Raw genomic sequence first — 12,699 nt, 5'->3', positions numbered from 1 at the left:
GAACAAACCATGAAGGAGACTGTAGACAAATCACGAGGGCCAAACTTGTACATAAAAGATTTAGATGATACAGTTTCAGATGAAAACCTCAGATTCTTCTCATATACTCAAGATCTCGTAAAAGACAACCAGATTAAAATGAGATACGTTCAATCAACAACTCTGCTGATCTTTATACCAAAGTACTGCCAACTGCTATTTTCAGAACACACGTTCATAATATTGGCATGAGGCATGTTCAGAAGATGTAACAACTCAGGCGTTGCCTACTTGAGGGGGAGTCAACTCTATACTGCACTCTTTTTCCCTTAGCTAAAGTTTTATCCCAATGGGTTTTCTTTAGCAAGGTTTTTAACGAGGCAGTACTAGTTATTCTCTAATAAAATTGTCATCCAAGGGGGAGTGTTATAAAATATCTAGATTGTGTTATAAAATATCTAGATTGGATGTTAATTTTATTATTATTATATTTCTTGCATAGTAATATTTTATACTATAAATAGACATGTATGGTAACCATTTAAGGTGCACCATTTTCTCTTAAAATATCAATATCAATATTTCTTCTCTCCTTCTTCTCTCTTTTTCTCTCTTTGTTCTTATAACCATTAAAGGTAGTTATAAGCCTACTGAATTATAACATTTCTATTATTATTATTATTATTATTATTATTATTATTATTATTATTATTATTATTATTATTATTATTATTATTATTATTATTATTATTATTATTATTATTATTACTATTAGTTATTGTTATATTTATGGCTATTATGTTAGTTATTAGTATTAACCATATGATTAGTATCATTATCATCATTAATATAACTTATGATATTATTATTATTATTATTATTATTATTATTATTATTATTATTATTATTATTATTATTATTATTATTATTATTATTATTATTATTAGTATTATCATTTAAAAATTAGTAGTATTATCATTACAAATATTATTATTAGTATTATTATGGTATTATTATTATTACTAGTATTATTAGTAAGTAGGATAATTAGTGATATTATCATTAATAATAAAATTGTCATTGTTATTATTATAATTTTGAATATGTTAATAACATTGATATTATAAAATTTATAATAAAAGCTAATAGGGTAAAATTATGAAAAATAATTAAGAATTATATGAATACATGTACAATTATAAATTTGATTAAGAAATTAAGTTATAGGAACTATAATTATAAGTTGAGAAATTAAAATCTAAGTTATGATAAATCCGATTATTATTATTACCACTGGTATTATTATTATCATTATAATATTAAAGAAAAGTGTCATTTTATTATTATTATTATTAGAATTAGTAATATTATTATTATTATTATTATTATTATTATTATTATTATTATTATTATTATTATTATTATTATTATTATTATTATTATTATTTTCACCATTATAATTAAAATTAACAAAATTATCATTTTCTTAAGATTTAACATTATTAGTAAAGTTGTTATTTTTATTAAAGATATCATTATCAAAATTAACATTATTATTATTATTATTATTATTATTATTATTATTATTATCATTATTATTATATTTCTTAATCTAGTATATTTACAACTATTAATAAATGATCTTTACATAAAAATATATTTAATACACATAACTTAACGATATTAACATTTATATATATAAAATGAAAATATATAAATAAATAATGAAACTTATAAATTATTAAATATATAAATTATATCATTAAAAATAATATGTATAATTGTTTGATTACAAGTATACGTTTTAATATATATATGAATGATATAGGTTCGTGAATCTGAGGCCAACCCTGCATTGTTTAATGTCGTCATATGTATTTTTTACTACAAAATACATTATAGTGAGTTTCATTTGCTCCCTTTTTAAATGCTTTTGCAATATATATTTTTGGGACTGAGAATACATGCGCTGCTTTTATAACTGTTTTACGAAATAGACACAAGTAATCGAAACTACATTATATGGTTGAATGGATCGAAGCCGAATATGCCCCTTTTAGCTTGGTAGCTTAAGAATTTGGGAACAGAGCCCCAAATTGACGCGAATCTTAAAGATATATCTATCGGGCCCAACAAGCCCCATTCTAGAATTTGAAATGCTTTAGTACTTCGAAATTATCATGTCCGATGGGTGTCTCGGAATGATGGGGATATTCTATATGCATTTTGTTAATGTCGGTTACCATGTGTTCAATCCATATGAATGATTTTTATGAAATTGCTATATGATGATTATGAAAAATGGAAATGAAAATCTTGTGGTTTTAAAATATTGAAAGGATTGTTATGATAAACCTATGAACTCACCAACCTTTTGGTTGACACTTTAAAGCATGTTTATTCTCAGGAATGAAAGAAATCTTCCGCTGTGCATTTGCTCATTTTAGAGATATTACTTGGAGTCATTCATGACATATTTCAAAAGACGTTGCATTCGAGTCGTTGAGTTCATCAAGATTATTATTAAGTCAATTATAATTGGATATATTATGAAATGGTATGCATGCTGTCAATTTTCGATGTAATGAAAGTTTATATTTTATAAAAACGAATGCAATGTTTGTAAAATGTATCATATAGAGGTCAAGTACCTCGCGATGTAACCAAATGTAATGTATTCGTCCTGATGGATTAGGACGGGTCATTAGAATTTGAATATTTGAAAACAGTGTGGGGGACTTTGTTGGTGTAGTGAAATTTAATTAGAAATAAAAAAAAAGGTGAAAGGACAAAAATGCCTCTAGTTATTATTCACCATTTTTGTCTATTAGATAATATAGTAATATATGTAATTGAAATACAAATTGATACAGACACTAAACAGTTTGTTTGACAAGATCCAACAATCTATTTAAAATCAACAATTGACCACGACCCTGTCATACGTTAAACAAATACTAAATCACCAACAAATAATTGAAATAGAAGCTAACAAGAGACAAAAGAAATACTAAGGCACACAGTCCAACCAACAGGGTGTAGATACAATTTGTAAAGAAATAACTGTCTAACACGACAGTGATCGGGAGAACGTTGATCAACAACATACGTAAAAACTAAACAAGAGACTGAAACAAACCATCAGATATAAGACAAAAAACAGACCTGACCACTACAAACTAGCACACCACGAATAGCATGGTGAGAAACCATCAACAAGCAAGAGACCAAAACAACAATCTATAAGGAACAACCAACAAAATAATTTGGCCAAAATGATAGGGAACTTCAACTAAAAGAACTGCACCTCTTCACTAGCAAATCCAAAGTTCTAACAGGAACTTGCCGCTACGAAAACCTAGCAAAGGGGAACGGATCAAGAGGGTTCCGGCCAAATATACCAAATTCTGGCTATCTTCAAATCCGCAATGAAACACCACTAATTATGTTATTTTAGTTTCTTAAATTTACAAGTGATCAAGCATAGATTAATCTGGTCGGTTCGGTCCATGCTTGACATCAAAAAAGGGGGATTTAAGGGTCAATTGGGTTTAACTCTCCGGTCCGGGGTACCGTGAATAACCTCCTGCGAGATGAGGATCTCAGCGGGGGTGGTTAAACATAGACCCACCATCGAGGGGTAGTCCGGTGAACGATGGCTCGCGCTGGGTTGTAGGGTTTATGTTCGTAGAACGTTACCTGTATATCAAGAGTATCTAGTGAAATGTTATAAGTCAGGTAGCGCGGGTATAATTGCGCTATCTAGATAGCGCAGCTAGTCTTTACGTTGATACTTAAAATAGTATGTGTGTAAGTTTCCAAAGAACGGACTCCTTGCCTTGTGATTCGAGTCCGTTATTTATAGCTACAGTGTCGTTTTCTTATTGGAGCCACGTGTTCCACGTTGCTTTCTTGTCGGTACTGCCTGGTCGTTCGGGGGAGGGGACCAGGGAACAGTATTGTTACTCTTTGCTAGTTGTCGGTCCTTTTACAAAGATCGTGGCAAGTACAGGACGCGTCATCTTCATGTAGCGCGCTATCCTAATCTGGCGCACATTTACTTGCGCCTAAAGTGCTAGAGCGCGAGGGATGTGCACATATGGTGCAAGTGTGATGCGCAACACGAGCTAATCGGGTATGCGTATCATTAACAAGCATTTACATTTTTTTATAGTTGTTAATTAATTAAAAGAAACAAATACAAACTTGATTGATTTAGAAAATTATTTTTAAAGATGAGTGACTTACATAAGTGACCTATAAATGCATAATTCCATTATGTTTTACTATCTCCACGCTTTTTTAAGTGAACGTTATGCATTTTTAGTCTCATTTGACTTATCTCCATGCATTTTATGAGTAAAATGGTTAGAATCCTATTTATACCCTCATAGGTGTCACTACTACAAAAAAGGACTTTCCAAACCGGTTTTTAAGGGCTTCCAAACCGGTTTTATAACCGGTTTGTATTCATAGGGGTTTGCAAAGTCCAGACCGGTTTTAAAACAGGTTTGCAAACCCAAGCTTCCAAACCGGTTTTCAGCTAAAACTGGTTTGCAAACTCAACCTTCCAAACCTGTTTTTTACATAAAACCGGTTTGCTTTCTCTTTTTTTTTTCTAATTTTATTTGTTGATGCTTGCAATCCAGATCTCTTCATACTAACTTAGGAATTGGTTTGCAACTAATTATGTTGGATATTGGATAGTTATGTGACTACTTTCATGTAAACCAATTAAATTTGTAATCATATACAAAATGGATTTGATTTGAAGATATATAAAATGGCTTCAACAAGGTTAACTTTACAAATTAGATACAAAAGAAGATACAAAATGACTACATACATGAAGATTACAAGATACAAAATGGCTACATAGATCTGTGACAAATAATTATGCAGGAATCGTCTTTGTTATGAATCTTATTTCTTCATAGCTTGAATCACTTAATTCCTTCCTGTTAAAAAAACATATAAGTCATGTAAAGCATATTGCATAACTAAGATGTTTGCATAATAGACATTCAAATGATAAGAAAGAATCATATAATAGACATTCGTACCATAGTTCTTGTAAAGCAGATTGCATAACTAAAGATAAACAACATATCAAATGAGGTAGACTTTGGAAACTGGAAATTCAGTATGACCATCTCATGTGATTTTATTTTCTTGAATTTTTGTGTTTCACCTTTTCCAGGACTCGATTATTATTACTATTACTATGTAAGTTATAACAAAACCATCTTATAGAATTTGCTGTATCAATTCCAAGCTTTTAGAAGAAAGCAATGATGGAAGTGAGGAGTGAAAGGAGATGGTGAGCAATGGAAGGAGATGGTGGAAGGAGGAGGGAAAATATAAGTTTTGAATTTTTGCTTGATTTTTCGATACCCGCTCAAAAAAGGAGGAAAAATAAGACCGGTTTTATAGAAAAAACAGGTTTGCAAAGTCCAAACATGTTTTCTTAAACAACCGGTTTCGAATATATACTTTTGGAACCGGTTTTTCCAATAAACCGGTCTCCAATTTCCTTTTTTTTAAAACCGGTTTGCAATCTTTTTTGAAACCGGTTTTTTGCACTTTTAAAAAAAAAGGTTTGGAAAAGGGGTTTGTATTCTCATTTTTGTAGTAGTGTGTTAAGTTCCAATTTTATGCACTTTTCAGTGCTTTTCACTTCAAAAATATATTGTAACGATGATATTGCACCATTTATTCATATTTTTATACGCAATGTTTAGTTTCAACACTTTATTTCCGAAATGATTTAAAGATATTTTGTTCGTATTCAAGCTAGATTGGTAATTTTTGGTTCAAGAAACATTGTCTAAAGTTTATACGTGTTTTTAATAAAGATTCCAACTCAGATTGGTGATGGATTGCTATTTTTAAGTTTTATTCAGTTGATTGAATTGTTCAGCTTATATTTAACTGATGAACGATTGTTATCTAGGTTAATTGATTAGTTTTAATCGCAGAGTTTATTCTGTTAACGAAAGTTAGATAAATTGATAATCTTTGGTAGGTTATTGAACGTGAGACTTAGGAATTCGTAGAATTGTATGCAGAAAATTAATATAATTAGACGATTAGCAATTAAACTATTGATCTACTGTGATAATTGTGAAGTTGAAGGGACACCGAAACAACTTAAGTTAGATTATATTCTTGAGTGATTACTTGGTGAATTGATTAGTATTCTAGGATAACCACAGTCATACTTGGGAATTAGTTAATAAACTATGAAAATTGAAATATAATTGTGGTGTCATCATTGTTATAATTGATTAAACGAGTTTAACAAGCAATCCTAGTCGGGGGAATTGACTCTAAGTAGATACATTTGTCTCTACTGGTTAAAGTTCTAGTTGATTTACATGTTTTGCTTGTTGTGACAGCCAAGGTCTGAACATTGTCCCACTTCCCTCATCGGGTTCCTCTCTGTTCATCATGGGGTTGTTGGGATAAAGGTGGGTTTGAGACGCGCGGGTACTCTTGATGCGAAAGGATATGGATCTAGAAGCCGAGATCAAAGCGTTAGTTCAAGATAAGAGCCCTTACGAACCAAGGCTTCCAATTTAGTTATTTCAGTTTCACTCTAAAAAACCCACAATTTACTTAGGATAATTACTAGTTTTTGAATACTTAATTACACTTCTTTCTGTGGAACGAATTGATCTTTTACTTATTAATTCTTATATGAACGAGTTTAGTTGCTTGAATTGTGTGCCGCTTTTCAAGTAAACTGTCTAATTATTTTAGATTGTATTTTAGCACATATCATTACTCTTTAACACATAACATGAGGGTATGCTTACAGTTATAACCATATCACTTTCATAAAATGCATAGAGATAAGTCAGATGAGATTAAAAAATAAATAACGTTCACTCACATATGTAATGCATAAAGATAAGTCAAATGAGATTAAAATATAAATAACGTTCACTCACAGATGTCTGGAGGTTGATGTAGAGATTGATAATTATAAAAAGGAAAAATGGTTTATAGTCAATCTCTTAATACATAAAATTTAGATGATTCATATATTTATATATATTATATAATAATATAATATACTCTATGTGACTAAGCTCGATAACTTAATAACTTATTACCCATAAAACTATATGTAAGTACGTGTTACACCGGTACCTTTGGCACACACCCGATCTCAATGAATCCGATATGAATCAAATAATGTCGTATCCATGTTTATATTCATTTAATTTGTGTTCATTCATATCCATATTCATTTAATTTTTTTTCATCCATATTCATATTCATATCCATATTCATATTCATATATATTTAATTTCAGATGATTCATCCATATTCAAATTCACTGGATTAAGCGGGCTAACAGATATATATATTAGATATTGAAAAAAATGGTATAATATTTCCAAATATGCGATGAAAGAAAAAACGTTATATCAAAAATAAATATAACATGACATAATTAAAATTAATCTACAAGAATGTTTAATCTATCTTTGTCGAATTTAGAACCCAATTTGTTGTATTTACAATAAAACGTAGATTATGAAAAACTATATATGCAATTTGTATGTTTTTTTTTAGAGATATATATATTTTATTATAACATATCATAGTTATAGTTATTTCATTATATGTTTGAAAGCAGAATATATATCTAACGGTAAATGCATTTGTAATGGTAAATATGTAAACATATATCTATATTTATGTATTTTTATATGTATTTCAGGTGCTAATAGATATATCCATGGATGAAACTATCCATATTTATTTAGATTTATCCATATTCGTATCTATATTCATTTAAGTTCATTCATATGTCATATCCATCACAACACGGGTGAATCGGATGGATATCCACTAATTCTGGTTGACATCCTTACCCGTCTTCATTTTCTTCAATTTGAAGGCAATGGTTAAATAAAAAAATGTTTGTTTCACGTGTTCATGGATTCGAGTCCTATGAATAGCGCCAAATATATGGTCGTATTTATTTCAGTCAACGAGTAAGATGAGATGTAGATCAAATCACGTTGATGGTGAACGACATTAATTAGAAGTCGCTTTCCGTTTAACGATGATTTACTGGATTCAAATAAAGTTTGAGTCCAGTCAGCTATGTCATGTAGGACTTATGCGCTAATCGTTGCCTTTATATTCTTGCTATGTGCTAACCTGTATTTAGCGCATTCATGTTTTATAGCATTTAATCACGTTCGTGGTGATCGATTTTATTTTAAAATATCATTCACACTACCATTGCAATTCTTATCTTTTATTAATATACAACTACAAAACTCATAAACTCTATTATTTTCATTCAAATTTTCAATCAAATCAACTATTTACCAACAACTATAATTCCTTATAATGATTTTTAAATTTATATCTATATTATTATCATTACCATTACCATTACCATTACCAATATAATTATAGGGAAAGAAAAATAGTTACTATTCAAAATGTCAAGTTTTTAGTTCTTTTAAAAACGAAGTTTTCTAAGATTTATATAATTTATAGGTTATTATATTAACAAAAGTTAGTTTGGTCTGGATGGTTTTAGTGACTCGCACTTATTGCCTTTGACCTGATTATAATTCCTTATAATGATAATGATAATTAATGACATACGTCACGCTACGAGAAACGGGTAGCACGTGGCGTAGAAACACTCCAAGAACACATGTAAAATAAAACATGGAGGACATGGAGTTTGTAGTAGGTAGTGAATGTGTATGGAAGGTTCTAGAAGGTTTCAGATGAAAAGGTTTTTGAGAGTTCTAGAACAAGTGAAAATTAATGATGTGGACTCAATTCTCATTATTTGATTAAAGCCCAATAAGAAATAATACATTAGCAGGGTCAGACCCATAAATGGCATAAACCCTGATATTTGCCTATAAATAGTAGGGTACTATTCTCAAATAAGCTCGATATTACTTAAACACATGAACGCCTAGATTAAGAAAATTAAGCTGAACATTTGTACCTAGAAATTGTCTCACGTCCGAAGAATATTTGTTAAAAACTACTTTTACGATTCACCAATATTCGTAGAAGATATTTGTGAATACGATTCCCGGTACTCTAAGCCATCAAATGAATAAACTTTCTAATCATAACTTAAAATGTAGTATTTATTATAGCTATTAGTTTCCAATAATTATACATGATCATTAATTATGATTGTAATTATCTTTAAAAAATTAAACGTCAATAAATACTTTTAACTTGTTAGCTTAATTTTACCAAATAACAATTGAAATATGAGATCATAGCCTCCGTCATTTGTTGAATGAGGAGATTCAATGGTTTAGAATTGCTTGCACCTCCTAAAATCCCCAAGTTTATGAAGGTATTTACTTCTTAAGTGTTTGTCTTAACATCCTATCTACTGTCGAAATCATATAATTTAATAATAATCTATGTCTATATATATCTCTACGTATGTTACCATAATAATTGCAAGAAACATTCAAACTATGGATGTAACTCATGTTTTCAGTATTCTTCTTTTGGTGTCTCTAATTATTGTCTTCAACTTTTTTGTGCACAAAAACAAGAGAAATATTGCACCAGGTCCACCTTCTATCCCCATAATTGGCCATCTTCATCTAATGAATAATGGATCAATTCATAGAGTCTTGAAACACCTTTCTTCTAAATATGGTCCTAACATGTGTCTTCGGTTCGGCTCACGCCCAGTTCTTGTAATAACCTCAGCCCCACTAGCCGAAGAATGCTTTACCAAAAACGACACCGTTTTAGCCAATAGGCCACTTCTTTCTAGTGGTAAGTACCTTGACTATGAACAAACCGCAATTGCTGCCGCACCCTATGGTCAACTCTGGAGAGACCTTCGTCGAATCATGACCCTTGAACTATTTTCAACAACTCGACTTAAATCTTTCACCGGTGTCAGAGAAGACGAAGTTCGATCACTGATCAAGAATCTTGCTAAAGATTCTTTTCAAGATTTTGCAAAAGTAGAAATGAGGTCGAGAATTCAAGCAGTGTCGTTTAACGTAGTCATGATCATGGTTGCGAATAAACGCTATTTTGGGACAGATGTGGAAAACATTGAAGAAGCTAGTAAATTTAAGAATATAATAAGAGAAGTATTTGAAGTTAGCGGTGCGTCAAATCCTGGAGACTTTATTACAGTTTTACGATGGATCGATTTTAAGGGGTACAAGAAGAGGCTATTGAAATTACAGCACGAAAGTGATAGGTTTTCTCAAAATCTGATAGACGAAATCAGAAGTAGACGGGCCAATTCTTCAGTAAAAGGAAAGGATACGACGTTTATCGACTCTATGCTTACTTTGCAGGAATTCGAACCGCAATACTACACTGATGATTTAATTAAAGGCAATATATTGGTATGTATGCTCACCCCTATCTATACAAATGGTGTAAATCGACGACCATTGACCTTAATAAATGTCAAAAAGCATGCAGTAGCATCTAAAAGTTCAGTTGGTAGTTATTAACTTTGTTAGATTGTTCGGCTATATTATTGTATTTTAGTTGCAGGTCGTGTTGGTAGTCGGCTCTCAGTGGAACTCGGGTTTAGTTATCTTTTGATCGGTTAAGTTGATAGGTCTAGTTTACTGCATTCGAGCCCTGTCCGCGTTTGCGTCTTTTATCTTGTTCTTCTTTTTCTCTTTCTGAGAAAAATATTTTGTTATAAAGTTTGTTTCTTTGCCAAAAAAAAAACCCTCCAGGGGTTGTCTTAACCATCACAAGATAGCCCAGTAAGCTAGAAAAAAGGATCGAAAAACGGTCACATATATGTTGGTTAGGCCGTTTACATTTAAATAAAAATTCTCCCATCCCCTGGGGTAGCCTTGCCCGATCTGTTTACCCTAAAGGTTGTTTCCACAAATTGTTAATGTTAAAAATTAATAATAACCGTTGTTAGTTTTGTAGAAGTACATTTTATCTTCGTCATCGGATTCTAGTTAGGGAAAAAAATAAATGTAAAATAGTACGGGGTAAATCTAGGGGTAACTAAGATTTATTGGCATTATTAATGACCTTTCAGATTTTAGTAAAAAATACGAATCCTTGAATATCGATGCATATTATATTAGGATTGTTCTATAATATCACGATTTCATTTATATTTTGTTTTTAATAACTTGATGTTCTAACACTTCTGTGTAGATATTACTACAAGCGGGTACGGACACTTCATCGGTGACAGTAGAATGGGCTATGTCGCTTCTTCTAAATCATCCAGACGTATTGAACAAAGCTAAAACAGAGATAGATAAATTTATTAGACATGAACGTTTAGTACAAGAGACCGATCTTCCTAATTTACCATACATCTAATGCATCATCAACGAAACACTACGACTATATCCTGCTGCACCACTATTGGTACCACATGAGGCATCAGAAGACTGCACCATTGGAGGGTTTGATGTAGCTTGTGGAACAATGGTGTTGGTGAATGCATGGGCCATCCATAGGGACACAGCAATATGGGATGACCCACTAAGTTTCAAACCCGAGAGGTTTGAGAAAATAGGTTATGATGGGTATAAGTTTATACCATTTGGAATGGGTCGTCGACAGTGCCCTGGTTCAGGGCTTGCGAATAGGTTTTTGGATTGACATTAGCAGCATTGATCCAATGCTTTGAATGGGAAAGGGTTGGTGAAGAATTGGTGGGCTTGTCAGAAGGGAAAGGTCTGACCATGCCTAAGGAGGTGCCATTGGAAGCTCGTTGCAGAGCACGCGAAAATATGAGTCATGTTCTAATGGAACTATGAGAGTTCGTGTGAAAAATATAAGTTTAATAATAATGTGTAGTTAAATATAAGTATTTTGATTAACGGGTATATCTTCAGGTTGTTCAAACGGGTATCACGAAATCACGAGTTTGATTTTAACCGCAACGGGTTTGATATATCATGACCCGCTCTGAATTATCAATTGATAAAATTAATTATCTGACCCATACCTATGCATAAAGTGTTTTATCACAAATTTTAATTTTAAAATTTTAATATAATAATAATAGATAAATAATACTACGTAATAATAATTTATAATTCCTGTAATGTTTCTGTCCTTTTTCTCTTTCTCTCTTACTATATTCCCTAGGGGTGTTCAAAACCGGATATCCGAAAATTCGGATATCCGAAATTCGGATATCCGAAAATTCGGATAGTGGATTTGCCCATCCGATATCCGAATCCGAAATTTCGGATATCCGATTTTCGAATATCCGAAATTTCGGATTCGGATATCGGATTATCCGAAAATCCGAACTTCCAATTTCAATTTAAGATTAAATACAATTATATATAAAAAAAAACAATCCATCCATGCTCTTGCACATCACTAACTGTTCTTGAAAATATTGCACCAGTGTTTTGAATGAAAAAAGAACATGATTATCCTAACACAAACATAACACATGAATTACATAATACATAAGTCTCAAGTCTTAACACAAACATAACAAATTCAAAATACAAATTATCCATATTACTTTAAACCTAAGTTCAACATTCAAATTAAGAAACACTAACATAACAACGTGGTAAAGAACGAATCTTCAATTCTTCACACTTTCCAATCATCAAAAGAACGAAAGGACCACCTGTACATAAAATTAAAGTGATTAATTAACTAAATAAAGTGATAATCACAATTCTATAGAATTAATCATATTAAGCACAATAGTTTTATCGTAAG

The 12,699-nt window shown here is 31.1% G+C and overlaps 1 pseudogene; it reads left to right on the top strand.

Annotated features, from left to right (window-relative positions):
• Positions 1-9,467: 9,467 nt before the first annotated feature.
• On the top strand, positions 9,468-11,768 carry LOC139840506 (cytochrome P450 81Q32-like; annotated as a pseudogene).
• Positions 11,769-12,699: the final 931 nt, after the last annotated feature.

This window comes from Rutidosis leptorrhynchoides, chromosome 4 (genome assembly GCF_046630445.1).
Source record: "Rutidosis leptorrhynchoides isolate AG116_Rl617_1_P2 chromosome 4, CSIRO_AGI_Rlap_v1, whole genome shotgun sequence".
NCBI classification, from domain to species: Eukaryota; Viridiplantae; Streptophyta; class Magnoliopsida; order Asterales; family Asteraceae; genus Rutidosis; species Rutidosis leptorrhynchoides.
This window is presented reverse-complemented; position numbering and strand designations above follow the sequence as displayed.